Source organism: Amblyomma mixtum, chromosome 1 (genome assembly GCF_055824585.1).
Source record: "Amblyomma mixtum isolate Tamu chromosome 1, ASM5582458v1, whole genome shotgun sequence".
Lineage (NCBI taxonomy): Eukaryota > Metazoa > Arthropoda > Arachnida > Ixodida > Ixodidae > Amblyomma > Amblyomma mixtum.
The window spans coordinates 176168225-176183898 of NC_143012.1; the positions used below are offsets into that span (position 1 = coordinate 176168225).

At 44.3% G+C, this 15674-nt stretch overlaps 2 non-coding genes across 2 annotated transcripts; one reads left to right on the top strand and one right to left on the bottom strand.

Annotated features, from left to right (window-relative positions):
• Window positions 1–5029: 5029 nt before the first annotated feature.
• Window positions 5030–5100, top strand: TRNAG-GCC (transfer RNA glycine (anticodon GCC)). Its single transcript has one exon. It is a non-coding gene; the product is annotated as a tRNA-Gly (tRNA).
• Window positions 5101–8652: 3552 nt separating this feature from the next.
• Window positions 8653–8723, bottom strand: TRNAG-GCC (transfer RNA glycine (anticodon GCC)). Its single transcript has one exon. It is a non-coding gene; the product is annotated as a tRNA-Gly (tRNA).
• Between the last annotated feature and the right edge of the window lie 6951 nt (window positions 8724–15674).

A 15674-nucleotide genomic window follows, 5' to 3' on the forward strand; every position in this document is an offset into this window, starting at 1 on the left:
GATTTTGCAGGGAAAGGCTACAGAGACTACGGGAGTGGGAAGAAAGGCATTTGAGACCGGAGGAAACCCACACCGACCATCTGACTTCATACCTGCCGCGGTGGCTCAAATGGTTAGGGCGCTCTTTTGTTATTATTCGAGAAGTCTGCCGTAAGGCATAAGTTGAGAAAAGGGGAGTGGAATGTAGGGCGCTCGGCTACTGAGCCGATCCCACACGAAAAAAAAAAATAATGGATGAGAAACTAATGATTTTCTCCGAGGCATGTTTCTTCTGCGGGAAGGAAGCAGCGACCGAATTCCACTTGAACCGCCGATAAGAATACCGTGCCGTCTGATAGTTTTAAAATCAAACGAAAGAGCGAAAAGTTTAAGCCAATGACATTTATTGCGAAAAATTTCTCCAGAGGCCTCGTTTCCTAATCTTTTCGTGCTTCTTGAGCTCATTTTACAATCGTCTTAAATTTATTTCTCCCAGTGCATCTTCTGATGTGCGGCGGTTATGCGAGCAAACGAACAGGCAATTAGCAGAGAACGGCGAGCGTATCCTCGATTTCCACAGCGCGTCGGATCCCACGGGGCAGGCTGGAGCTGTCTGCACACGCCACTCTTGACTCTGCTTCCGGTCCGGACACAGCCTAGACGTGCCCGGGTGCAGTTCTCAACTAGGAAAATCGAAGAGGGACCCTTAAAGGAGCAATGAGGACACCTCTACCAATTTTTTTTTTTTAGCAAAATTCGGTAGTTGGACATTCCATGGCTTTGTCGTCGTTTGCCCGGCTGCGAAAGATGTATTCATTGCAAAGAAATTTAGATGCGCAGCTGAAAAAATTGGTAGGTGTTCAACGTCGTTAAACCGAGCAGATGTGCGAAAGCAGGTGTTCATTCTTCAGTTGGAGGGGACACTTAGGCTTCGCCCTAAGGGTTTGACGCGATAGCTGTAGTGGGTTAATGTCCACTCATAGATGGCGTTGAGTCACCATACCACTACCATCCCAGTGGCGCAGCGGTTAAATGATGCACCACTGCACTGGCCGGTGGCTGTTTCTATCAAAGCCAGGGGTAGAAAATGTGCCACCCATGTTGGCCAATTCGTTTTTGAAAGCAGGGGAGTCCACGGGCCACGGACCACACGACGAGCGGTTAGACCTGGCGCAGTATTGCTTTCGCAATAAAACTTTGTCCCGATGCTCGGATTGAAACTCGGCAGTCTGTGATGACGAAAAAGCCTAAACGTGACGTAAACGTCAACTCTATGATTGCTGGCGGCGAATGGTGGAGCCTAGCCGCAGCCTAGAAACGAATACTACCGCCGTACTGACGTTGGAGGCTTCTAACAGGCGCCCCTACCACCGCGCTTCGTCTGCGTTTGCACCAGCGTTACGATGGATCCTGTACCGGATCCCGACCGCGAAGTTCTGGCAAAGGACTGCGGTCTGCACTTCAGCGACCTAAACACCACACAACGTGCGACGCTTTTAAGGGCTGAGGTGGTTGTTTGGTAGGATAGTCCGAGCGCAGAGATGTCGGCGGCGTAGATAGCAAGCCATGCTACTGGTGCGGCAGCTGTCACAACCGAGCCGCCGTCACGACTGAGAAGTAAGAACTGGTACGTGCGGAAATATTTAAATTCTATAATAACAGCCCTCGTACTGCTGCTCATGCAGCTCAGCGTACTATACGATGACGAGGCGAACACGTCGAGCGGTGAGTTCGCTTATGTGCGTGGGCTCGTGCAACATTCCATAGGTGCTCTCCTAGGCGCAAGGGTATGCCGCAGCATAAACTTCGTCTGAGAACATATAGAGGGGTACTGGAGTTCGTCTGCTGCTCGGCACTTGAAAATCGAGGCGCGTCAAAGAAGAAATGATGCGAGCACCCAAAGCATATAGCCGCGAAACACCAAAACATAGCGAAACTAAGCTGGCCACCTGTTGCGCCGCTGCCGACATTCAGGTTGCCTTTTTTCCGTCTTCTTCATGTGATATGAATGCACCAGCGGTTTCAGAGCAACACTTGGATACTTCAATATCAAACGCGTTACCTTCATGCACGTTTGTCAGCCTCAGTGATCCGTGGTTTTTCGGCTCTTTCGTCATCGCGCTTGTGCTTTACAGCGCCAAGCACAAGCGCGAGCGTGGCCTGTGGCGGCGGTACCTGCATTTCATTTCTTGCTCTTTTCTACCTTGCAAGACTTTTTTGAGGTTAGGAACTGGTATTCTGTCGATACAAGTCAACTTCTATTTCCTCTCAGTGTGGCTATATCATGAAGAAATCTAAAATAATGCTCAGCAGTCATGAAAGGCTACGACAATGAAGCGTTGGCAGGGTAGGGAAATAGATCTACTTACGGCAGGTAACTACCGCAGATCCGGACCATGAGAATGAAATAACCAGAAGAATAAGAATGCTTTTGAGTGCATAGGGCAGGTACTGCAAAGTGATTAGTACTAGTTTATCAATATTCATTTTGTTCATTGTACTCCGCAATACCCTCAGTGGGGCTATTACAATACTATCATTGTATGAGCGTGTTGAACATATGAAGCACAGGTTAAGGACGCTGCCCGAAAACATCCAGAAGTTTGTGCGGAACAATTTCATAGACAGAAATGGACAACGTTCACGCCAAGATACTTAACGCCAGGAACTCGGAGATAGCAGTACCGTCTGTCCGCACAGTGACGCGTTGCATTTGATTCACAGCATAGCTAGATGCACGAGCATCCGCAGCCGAAGCCAAGCAGTGCGCGTTTCTTAGTAGCTTGATAAACAAAAGGAAAAGCGCGGTAGCAGTCTTACCACAGGTGGCCACCTGAACTTTTCATGAATGAAGAGGGAAATGAGCAAATATTAAAAAAAAGACCTGTGAAAACATTTACACTAGCTGTCGTGGAATTATTGAATTGGCATAGCAACCGTAAACGTCGTAAACTTTTCCCTTCCACTTCAATTACTGGATATTAGTCTGGTGCGTAAGCACACAGGAAAACCTGCGAAAACAGCATCGCTACAAAAGGGTTTCCTGATAGTTACTGAAAGCCCACTGAAAACACTGCAGAGAAAAGAATTTCTCCTACGTACAGAATTCTTTTATTAATAAAGTAATGACTTCCATTTATGTATGGTATTGAAAGCGAAATTCCAGACACGACGTGTTTTCTGCGGGAACCCTCCTATATAAAACACATTAATATAAGCATACAGCTCAAGATATACTGGTCAAAGGAACATTGAACTGCAGACCACTGGTTACGGTTATCAGACACTAAAAACAAGATAGCACGACTGCTAATGATTGGTACGATAATATTATTTTTATGGAGCCCGTCATGCACCATGAACAAAATGAGCATTTGTATTAATTCGAAGCTTGCTCTTTTTTCTTGAGAACTGCGTAGCAATTTGTATTCCTTCACTGCCAATGTGCAATTATTGTGTCTTACAGTTGTCTAGTCCTTCCGTTTTTACACCTGAGCAAAACTCTTCATTAAACACTATGTATATCACTGTGAACTGCCACAGAACGTCAAGAATGATTCTCTACAGCTTTGAGAGGCCATGAAAGAGCTCTAACGTCATGTAGTGCATTTTGGTGAAAACAAACGTGTGGTATTCGGCGCGGTAAGGTAATGCATATATCTGTGACTTTGCACCATGCATGTCCACCACTTTTGGACCAAAAAGTTGAATATTGAAATATTACTAGGTGCTGCAGGGAAATTTTGAAACTAATGGGCCATTCTTTCTATCAGTAGCAAAATATTTCTTTTAACGTTCTCCCATCACTTGCATCGAGCAGTCAAGACTGCCATAGAAAACTAAAGGGGAACGTTTCTGACGATAGCAATAACGTTAATAACAAAAAAATTACAGCCTGGCGACAGAAGATCTGCAGTTGTATTGATTGTTATAGTTAAATCTTGAAGAATATAAAATAATTGCGTTCATTCTTTCCCGCTGAAAATTTTTTTTCTCTGGAATTGGTGGTATGGCACTCGCATATGTAGGATGTAAGAATGGAGCGGAGAGAATTTTTGAGGTACTCTCTGGTTCCTCGAGGTAAAAACAAAATTTATAATAATTGTACCTTGCACATACTAAGCAATGAGGCAGAAACTGTATCTGCAAGCTATGGATGGGAAAATGATAGCTGTAACTTTCTGAGAGGTGGGTCATGGAACAAACAAAAATATAATTGGTTTTTGAGGAAATGAAAGCTACAATAACTGACACTTGTGTGGACACCTCAACGACGCCGTGAAGTAAGTGGAGGGCTGCTGAATAATTTCAGCGAACTAGTGTTCTTTAATGAAAAAATGGAAAACTGGTTTTTTGGCAAAGGAAATTGCGAAGTAATTGTCTCACATAAGGAAGAGAGTAAGGAGGGAGTGAAAGAAGGAAGAGACAGTGGAGGCCTCTGGAATAATTTCGTCCATCTGGAGATCTTTAACATGCACTGACACCGCGCAGCTCACGGGCGATGCCACTAACCCCACTGAAACATGGCCGTGTGAAAATTCACTGCAAATCTACAGTAAGTACGTTACTCAACGGCTGTGGCCTGCTATGCTTAGACTAAGTATATATGCAGTACCCAGCAGTGAACGAACAATGAAGTTTTCAGAAATTCCTTGACTGCTTCGTTCTGCACACACACAAAAAAAAACGTTGTCATTCAGAACAATTTCATGCCCACATACCGGACATTCAATTCTGTGAACAATCGCTTTACCACAAGGCCTCTTCTCGACATGGAGTTCTCCTCTGTACAGGAGAGACCGGCCTGCGCAATGACCTACTTAACGGAGACTTGCGTAACAGGTGGCTATGAATAGATGGCCAGTACGCCTGCGGAATATCGGCGTCGGTGGTTCAGTGGTAGAATACTCGCCTGCCACGTGGGTGGCCCGGGTTTGATTCCCGGCCGACGCATTGCTTTTTATTTTGCCGGCTTACTCACCCAACTACGCTATGAATAGATGGGCAGTACATCAGCAATAAAGAAAAAAAAAAGGGGGAGGGAACATCGGCGTCGGTGGTTCAGTGGTAGAATACTCGCCTGCCACGCGGGTGGCCCGGGTTCGATTCCCGGCCGACGCATTGCTTTTTTATTTTTACGCAGTATTTTAGTGAATAAAGTGGCAGTTTCGGCTTTTTGGTCTCTGATCATGGCTAAGGAATGCAGCGCGACAAAAACCAGGACGAACGAAGAAGTGGACAGGACAGGCGCTCGTGTTGAATTTCAAATTGTGAGTGTACATGTTCCGTCGGAAGTAAATAGAAGCCAATATCAACGAAAGAATTTAATCATTGTCCCCTGATTGCATGCATCCTTGAATATATAGGTGCAGCCTAATTGTGATTGTGCGAATTGCAGTGCGCATCACCAACAAACATGGTCCATTAGGCTTTAGATTTAAAGAAATTCAATTTTTTTCACAAAGTCGCTTTCCATTTACTTTTGACGGCGAGTGTACGTAGAAGCACAGCCATTCGTAGTAATCCGCGAATGGTATATTTATGGGAAAGTCAGTTAATGACAGTAATGTAATTAATTTGAATTGATGGTGTACATGAGGGATAAACTCATAAACATAAGTATGCAGTCGAAGGATCAACAGTAAGGAGGCTGTAACGATACCCTCGATAAATTAATATTCAGCTGTATTAGAAATAAAAAGCCGCAATACAGATAGGTACTTGCACAATATTAATAAAGGTATCATTGACAGCAAAACGTTACATGCGATGGAAACGAAAGAAACATGAACAGGGTGAAAAACAGAATTGCAAAATAAATTAACCACCTTCATATAATATAATGCACGAAGTACAAAAAGAAGAAAGACAGCAGAGTAGAAAAAACTTAAATAATCAATAATAAAAGGCATACACACAAACCTGTCAAGTCTTCTATTGTTGTGAAAGAAAAATTTTAAAAGTTGATTTACGCATAGACAAGGACATGGGTAATTTTAAACTCAGGCAGTTTATTCCATAAAGAAATAGAGGTCAAACGAGAACTCCGTGAATAGTACGGACTTGGGGTAGGAAGAAAATTTTTGTGAGCTGCAAGCCCGCTGGGGTTACTATTCTACAAACTATTCTCAGTAAACTGAAAAGAAAGTTTTGTTGTCAATTCACCTAAATAACAGGATAGCTAGATTGCACTAAAACAAATTATTAATGAATAAGATTATACTCACGTAGCAAAGGCATAGCATTGGAATTATATGAACTGCCGGTAATGAAGGGTACGGCCTGATTTGGAATGTATTCGTTCGAGCGCAAATGACAGTGGTGTGCGTATCACCATGTTACAGTGTCGTAGTTGATATGCGCATGAATAAACACATAGTAAAGCGATAAAAGCACGGATGAAGAGGAAAAGAAAGAGATTTTATCATAGATCAGGGATTCCAAACACGGCTTCCTTCTTGAGCTGGTTGATATCATAATGAAATTTTAGGTGATAATCAAGTTGAATACCAAGGATTGTCACGCGGTCACTAGTGCAATGGGAAGTATGGCCAAGCGATAAAGAAGGCAAGTAATGTGTGAGTTTATGAGTAGATGAAAAAACCTAAACTTGGTTTCTACGTGGTCATACTGACCGGAAAACAAAGCAAGAAACTAGCAAACTAACAAGTAGTATGCAGTGAAAAAGGACAGAGAAATAACGAGCTTTAAACGACAGGTTAAAAACGCAGAAGGTAAGAACTGGATTACTTGAATGAAAAGGAGCAGACTGTAGAAATAAATAGAAATGGGAAAATGAAAATCAGAAAGGAATTGCAATTTGATAACACGAGAGGAAACGCGCTACTCTTAGACGCTAGACCAGGGTGTCTAAGAACGCGAAGCTACAAAGAGACATTTAACCAAGAAATCTCAATCAAGAATGACTCAAGAAATCTATGTTTAGACCTCCACCAAGTATAAAATTGTAGTTATGGTCATTAATCCAATCCAAATGTGCGTCAAGAAACAAAAGAAACGCTTCCATGTCTCCTCCAGGTGGCCTGTATACAGTAGAAAAAATACCAAATGTGCTTTGTATTACCAGAACTTCATACTCGTCTGTAATTTTTGACAGAGAGGTAACCACGTCAGAGTCAAATGTGTTTTTGATTAGTAGCATAATGCCGCCACCTTTTTTATTGCAGCGGTTTAAAAAGAACGACATACAGCCAGGTAGCTTTAACACTTCCCATTCATTGCGGTACCATGTTTCAGTGACCATTATGACATCGAAACTAAAGGTAAAACTATCAAGCAACGTTGTGATCGTGTCCTCTTTGTGTCGAGCTGATTGAGCATTGATATGTAGGCATGAAATTTGCTCCTTACTAGTGGCGACTGGCGCTATCAAATCATGCGGCGTCATGAGGCCAGTACTTGCAGCCTTATCGTTAGACATGGGTCTTTCCATGGTGAAGTAAAAATTGTAGTTCACGATTCAAGCACATCTTGCTGAAATCGCAGGCAATCACACGATTCAAATCACAGGCAATGCGACCATAAAACAAACCACCTTTGCTGCGGTTAACCTTGAGTCTTGATGAGTTGCACATTTTGTTTTTCATATTATTGCGCTCAAGTCTTCCTCTTTGTTCACGTGAATTACCGAGGCACCTTCCATCTTAGTTACCAAAATGCGCCCATTTCGAAGCCAAACATAGCGGTAACTCATTTCCTTTGCTCGAGTTTTCGTTTTCCAGAGCAGCCTTTTTAGAGCCGATGTTAGGTTCTCGTTTAAAAAATTTTTTTCCTCTTGTTCTAAAAGTGCACTCTTTTTCCATCCATTTTTCCTTGGTTTCCCGCCTTACAAAGCGAGCTAATATAGGAGGAGCTGTCTTGTCTTTACCTTTTATTCGGTGAACTGCATCGATGTCGTCAGGACTGGGAACATCTAGCCCGAGTTGGCTTGCTATAGAACCAAGAGTTGCCCTCAGATCCTCATTATCATTCTGTTTCACACCATGGATCTGCAAGTTGTTTTTTTCTTGAGTACAGTTCCAACCTCTCTACCGATCCTTCTAACCGATCAATTTGTGCAGCTTTATCAAGTATCACACTTTCCAAGTCGCTTGTTTTTTTTTTTCTGAGATCTTTTATGTCCTCCTTTTGCGAACTGAGAGTGGCCAGTGCCTCGACATACTAAGTTGAGAGCATCTGCGTCGAATTTTATATGGCCTCAATTGTTTCACTTTGTCTGATAATGCTATTTTGTGCTCACTCGTGTTTTGCCATTTGCTCTTCCTGTCCCTGTTCCAGTCTTTCTAGGCGAAGAAGTACCAGATTCAATTTAGCCATCACGTCCGTCAGCGATGGTTCTGCGCAGTCATCGGATTTGCGATCAGATTCTGTGCTCGCCTGACTACGAGTTAACCGAGATTTGGAAGTTATGCATGTGGGACAAGACCATGCCTGCACCTTGTCGTTAGGCATGCTTTTCAAAGCAGTCTTTGAAACACCAGAGCATTTCCCAGTATGGTATCGGTTGCCACATTCATTACATGTAAGAGAAGAACAATCAGGTGTGAACGCCTTAAGACACACAAGGCAATCGACTGACATGTCGGCAAAAAACACTTTTTTTCTGCTATCCTACTAGAGCAAAACTAGTGCCATAACAAAAGAAACAACGCATGCGTCGGCCGGGAATCGAACCCGGGCCACCCGCGTGGCAGGCGAGTATTCTACCACTGAACCACCGACGCTTTTTTTTTTTTTTTTTTACCGACGCCGATGTTCCGCAGGCGTACTGCCCATCTATTCATAGCGTAGCTCGTTGCGCAAGTTTCCCGTTATGTAGGTCATTCGAGCGGCTGACGTCTCTCCTCTGCGGAGAGGAACTGTTGTAGCAAAGTCACCAATACAAGCCACGAGATTAGACCAATAGGTAATCTTATGACATTATACGGTATACTGGTCACTGAACTTCTGCGGGACCTACTAATAATAAAACATTACCTAGGGCACTTAAGGCACTTGCGTGCGAGTAATCCGAATACATTGCAACTATATTCCAATTATATTATTTTTCTATTCCAATGCAACTCCAATTCCATTCCAATTTTGTTCTAATTATACCCCGATTCTGCGCTAGGTCTATTCTATTATTTCTGGGTGATGCAGCTGTAGGTTCTTATATACTGCCTGTTATTGGTTAACATTTCGTATTTTCCCGCCTTTAATAACACCACACCATTTCGCCCAATCGCGAGTTTTGAGACACCTCCACTTTTTTGGCCCCGTTTCGTATCTGTGAGCAATATAATGCCTTCGCATTAACGAAGTTTATTTGTTCACTCCGGCATGAAAGAGGCAGGGAGACAGAAGTAAAAGCTCTCTTGCAAGAGCTGAACCAACCCACGTTCCTACTTTTTCAGCCTAGATAAGGATAGACGTAAGACAACATATACACAGAAAATTATTCTAACAGCACATCACGCTGTACTGCGACAGGTTTGTGCAAAACATAAACAAAAATGAAGTAAAGGAATATAAAAACTGCACCGGGCACTTATGATAAAAAATAAAATCAGAAACCTCTGATGCAAAAAATGGAATCATACAGACAATATTTCACACCGAAAAAGCGTCTAGTAATATGACCATTCTGCACATTTATTGGTTTTTCGTTTGGCTGAGAAAAAAGCAACAAAACAAGTGGCAGGGGTTTAAAGTGTAGTTAAACCGAGTAAACGTGCGAAACCATATATTTAGCCTGGTTGGCTCATCAGTTTGGTTTGGTTCGTTGGGGTTTAACGTTCCAAAGCGACTCGGGCTATGAGGGACGCCGTAGTGAAGGGCTCCGGAAATTTCGACCACCTGGGGTTTTTTAACGTGCACTGACATCGCACAGAACGGCTCATCAGTTTGCTTTGCTGGGTCGTCGGCAGGTCAGGCGACGGTGTCAGACAAAAGTTAATACCGTCGCTGCGAGGTTAAGCTGATCTGATCTGCTCACGCCGAAGAAGTAAGTTGACGAAGAAGGTAATGTTGAATGTACAGCACAAGAATGTGTAGCAGTGTAACACGAGGCGTGATCTCCAGCGGCGATAGCCTAGTGCTCTCGTGCAGTGGCCAGCGAAGCTGATTTCTTCGCATCTCCGCGGGTTCTAAACCCACCCTGGGAATATTTATTTGATTTCTGCGCGGGCTGATGCTATCCTAGTTTCGGCCAAGGGCACCCTCAAAGTCGTCCTCTCATCGGCTGCAGCTTGCGCGACGCTCCTTCGAACTAACCCGAGCTTAATCGAGTTACTCCAAGGCTTCACACAAGATTCTTGATTCGGACCCCGTTATGCAGTACTTTCGCACTAAAATAGGAGTGAAAGGGTGCTAATAAACTCCGAAATGTGGCACATTGCGTTTTTACGTCCTGTGTTAATAGATCATCACGAAGTCATGGAAGCCGGTTTTGTAAAGTCTGCAGGTCACACGCTTAAAGTATACATTTATCTCCGTATTTACTTTGTGTAGCTTTCTTCCCGCCATTTTAAGCCTGAAAAATTTGGGATAACAATCGCAGAGTTGTGACCGTTATTTCGCCAGTTACTTCTCCAGACATTTACTTCTCCCTTTAATGCAATGGAAACACTTTTTTTTTTCACTCCTCGAAAACTCCTTCTCTCCACTCAGCGTGCCTTCCAACCTTTTCCCCGGCTTCTTTCCACATACTTCGTCCTACTGCGGACCATGCCACGAGCGCCGCCATCTCGGGAAACGAGGTACTAACACCTGTCGCCTTATCTCATTTGCAGCTTTTCTTTTCTGCAGTTCTACTTTATTTTAAGCTCTTAGCTTCGAACCTCGCAGCAGTATGGCTGCTGGACAAGTAAATGGATGCCAGGCAGGAGCCTAGCTCCTGCATGCCGCCAGCCAAATCTGATAGTTAATAGGGTCTATTAGTTTTGCCGTGTATGCCGAGAATGAAAATGGAAGTAACGGGCATATGGCCACAAAATATGTTTCGACCGTTTTTTTTTCATTTTTTATTCTAAATGATTTTTAAGCTTGCTGGTAACACAAAGCTGACTGAATGCTCTTGCGGTGTTGCAAATTCCAAATAACTATACTATAGCGAAACTAAGCAATTTACCACCTTTTATACTGGCTGCATTAGAACTCACCTATAAAACTGCATTAATTGAGTGGAAAAGAAGTAGACGGCAGAACCATTCAAAAAATAGGAAAAAGGAAATCAGAGAGGTAATGTTCTCTGACAACTCAAGAGGTAGCGCCCTATTCTCTGAAGCTAGATGAGAGTGCCTTTTGGAACGCGAAGCTACAAAAGGAAATTTCACGAAGAAGGTGACACGTGAGCATATGTGTGGTAAATTTGTAGAAACAGTTGAACACCTAATTCTTGAAACTGGCAATACCAACTCTGATATCGATGCAGAATCAGCCACTTTCCTCGAGGCCCTAGTATTTATGGATAATATAGGTAAAGCGAATGAATCTGCGGCAGAAGAAGTGATTGGGAGATTGGCGGCTCAAAAGCAGAGTGGTGATGGTAATGGTGAAGGATTAAAAATTATATTTAAAGATAACGGCGAATTCATATACTAATTTATTATACCGATTACAACGTATATATATATATATATATATATATATATATATATAACAAGCATGGTGGCAACTTCTAGAACCCCGTCTCAAAGGCAAAGCTCCTAATTTCTGTCTGTCCGTCCGTCCAGGATGACAGGATGGGCCAAATCTGCCCGCTGGAGGCAAATGCAGGGGTATTTGATTAAGACACATCATGATGATGGCGACCCCGTATGCTGCGACAGCGAATTCCGCGCAAAAGCATTGAATTGCAGTACCACGAGCGCAGAGTTCGGTTTTCGGTGGTCGAGAATAACGCGTCACTATAGTCGGATACAACTTAAGAACGCAGCGGCTTTTGCCCGTCAAAGGACCCTCTTCCAGCCAACGGCATCGGCCGATTCTCATGAGCCTGCCAGCGGGACATTGCAGGGAGCGGTGCAACAATGGAGAGGGGGGTCTATCCCCGACTATGGAGGGAGGGGACTATCTCCTTTTATCTACCACTCCCTGCTTTGTCACACTAGCAGGGTCACGAGAATAGGCTGACGCCATTGGCTAGAAGGGGTTCATTTGACGGGGAAAAGCCCCAGCGAAAATGTGAGAACAAAAAAACTACCGCCCAACGTGGGGCTCGAATCCACTACCCTGAGATTAAGAGTCTCATGTTCTACCGACTGAGCTAGCCGGGCTTTTTTTTTCTTTATTGCATTTTCACAACGGGTACAAAGAAGTAAAACATGTCAGCAACACTTGCACTGACACGGCAGGTTAAAATTTTTTCAGTTCAACCAAGTCATCCAACACTTTTAGTCAAGTTGGCTGATCAGGCAGTGCCTGATACACTTCCCTCAGACGTATGACACCTTCAATGAAATGGTCGCGTGGAGATCTCACAACTACTTCAGCATTGTTGAATAGACGATATGCGAAATGCGCAGCGCCATCTCTCGGCGCTCCGAGAACAAAGTCCTCCATGTTGGTACGGTACAGAAAACGAAACCGCTGCCCAGCGTTGGGTTAAAACGGCTCCGCTTCGTTTGAAAAGTAAAATGCCGATGCAGTGTTGCGCTACCCTCTCCACTGTGAAAAGACACTGCGATGCGTGCAGAACTAGGTGCGTTCCAGCTTTTCGCTTTTCTATTTTTTTACTCCGTCCCAACGTTTTAGTAACACAAAACGCCATGCGAGGTATCATGTGTCAGCACGCGGATCAGTGCGCAGCTTTCGCTTTCTGCGCTGATTTTTGACAGAGAGAGAGAAAACTTTTATTCGAATGGAGGAAGGTTGCTCGAGCATCTTGGGTGGCACCCCTAGTTCAAGGCGCCACTGGCTTTAGCTGACTGACGGACTTGCTGAACCAACTTAAGTTGCTGATCCAGGGTCTCGCTGGCCAGGGCCACCTCCCACTGCTCATATGTCGGGTTGGACACAGTTAAATGTTTTGGTTTCGTTTTGCATTCCCACGATATGTGGTAGAGCGTAGGGAAAGCTCCACACCAAGGGCATGTATTTTGATATTGAGTGGGGCTAATCATGTGTAGGATGAACAAGTTAGGGAAAGTGTTGGTCTGAATTTTCCTCCAGTCTATGGCTGCGGAGGAGTCTAGTTTTATGTGAGGGGGTGGGTATGTTCTGCGTTCCAGCCGAATATGTTCTAATCTGTCACCATAGGTGCTGGGCATGGGCGTGGGGTAGGGATGAGGATCCGCCCGGTTGGTTAAATCTCGGGCTAGATCGTTGGCTACCTCATTTCCAGCTAGTCCTTCGTGGCCAGGTGTCCATGTTAGTCTGTGTATTTGGCTGAGATTGCCATGTAGCTGTGTTGCTCTTGAGGGAAGCCTGCCATTAAGAAAGTCTCGGCAGGCTTGTTGGGAGTCTGTTATAACGTGGGAGGACTCTCCTCTTTGGTCTTTATGTTTGATGGCGATAGCTATTTCCAGAGCCTCTGCAGAGGAGGGGTTTTCTGCATAGATAGAAGCTTGGAGAGCCGGTTTTAGTTGGTGGTCAATCTCAGCGACTGAGAACTTTTCCGGCGTGGGGTAGGCCCCAATGTCTACGTAAACGGCTTTACGATCGCTTTCTAGGTGTTTCTGAAGTGCCTTTGCTCTCGCTTGTCGTCTGCCTTGCTGATGAGCATGATGCATGTGCCGTGGGATTGGGCTAACGGTGATCTTTCCTCGGGTTTGGAATGGAAGAGAGGTTTTACTGCCTCTTGTCTCCAGCCCCGGCCATGTCCCTAATTTAGTCACGATCGTCCTTCCCGCATTGGTTGTTAGAAGGCGTTCGTTTTGGTTTTCCAAGAGGGTTTCTTGGAGCTCGGTAAAAGTGTTGTCTCTCGCGGTGATTTGCGTTTAAATTAAAATAACGACCACAGCCTTTTTTGTCTCTGATCAAAATCAGAAGCCGATTTCGTGCATTTATCTACTCTCCGGTCGGGCGTGAATATATATAGACGCATACTTGAACAACGTAATAGAGAAGGTAATTTTTTTGAGCGGGCCAATCGCTCGTGCCGTGGCGAAATAAGTTCACTCGAAGAACCTTATGCCGATTACTGCTTAGTTTGCTGTTTGTTCAGCCAAGTTTTTCCCGTGTTCAATTAGTTTTAGAAGGCCGAGCAAACTCTCTGGACCATACGGATATGTTATGCGCGTTAAGGAGTCTTTGTGAAGCGATACACCCTACGTATAAAAACTGAGCTGCGAATGCTTTATTTCTTGAGGATTCCTATACCATCGATATCTGCGGCAACGAAAATCTAAAAAAAAAAGAAGCGAATAATATAGCTACTTTATTATGAAGGAGGGACGCATTTCTAAGCTAGAAAGTACGTGCAATAGTGTTCTGAAAACGCTTCAGGCCATCAGATTTTATTATCGTTGTGGCAAGCTCCAACAGCTTGCTTCGCAACAAAGCCATTTGTACAAGTTTGGGAGTAAGCTAATTAAGTTTCGGAAGCAACCGAACATGCTAATTTCGCCCCTGCACACACAGCTTGACCAGCGTATCGAGTCCGTGTATGCACCTACAGCTGTAGCATCTTTCTCTAATCAAGCCGCCGCGGTGGCTCAGTGCTTATCTGAAAAAAAAAGCTGCGTCTTTGCTTACAATATTTTGAATTATATGTGCATGCCTACTTTCGTCTTGTTAATGTCGACTGACTGTGTCTTAAGCAGGACGCGGTTTCAACGAATCGTGGCGAAAATCAACCGACGCCGGGCTCTGAAACGGTGACGTTGAAAACCGCGGATGCGCATTGCACGTACATTACAGTAAAGGAATCGAATTACGCAGCTGGTCAAGGGTCTTGTGTGATTATACTGCAATGCACGAAGCTTCTGGCGTCGGCGCGAACGAAAGTTCGCACTGTCACAGAAGTTTGTCAACACACGTGCGCACTCACCGCAAAATGACCGCTCGCTACCCTACCAGATGAATTCGCGTCCACCTGGGAATAAAATAGCCATGATAATGCGTGATGCTTGAACTGGTGCTTTAATGCGAGCATTAAAACGACAACAGCACACGGTAACGGTTCGACTTTCCAACCCACTTTCGAGTGTCGATTATTGCGATCATCAGCGCCAGACTTCAAGCGAAGCTGAGGACGCGGTAGGAGTAAGCTGGCGCTTATTGAAAGCACCTACCTACATTTGGTCAAAGATCAGCTGTGAAAACAACGCAGCAGCTGAAGCTTGCCTGTTGAAATTCCATTCGCAAGAAGAGAGTACGCATAGCAAACGATGCACCAGCTCGACGAGGACGACCGAGCCAAGATGGAAACCGGAAGTTGTGGGCGCGGTGTTGCCAGACCGCCAAGCAATTTTGCATATCGTCTATTGTGTCCTTGTTTTCCATAAACTATATATGGAGGCCAAGGAGCATAATAGTGTCATAAGGGATGTCCTGCTTTCCTACCGGTAAGAACCTAATGCCGTGCGGGTGTAGCGGTAAATCTTTCTTTAAGGTTCTTTGAAGCACATCCCAGAAGAAAAACGCATCCCAACAATCTAAAAACACGTGATCTATTGTTTCAGGTTTTTTATATAGAAAACAATCTGTTGACCAAGGGACAAAGAGTCCTTTATCATGCATCCATGTTTTGA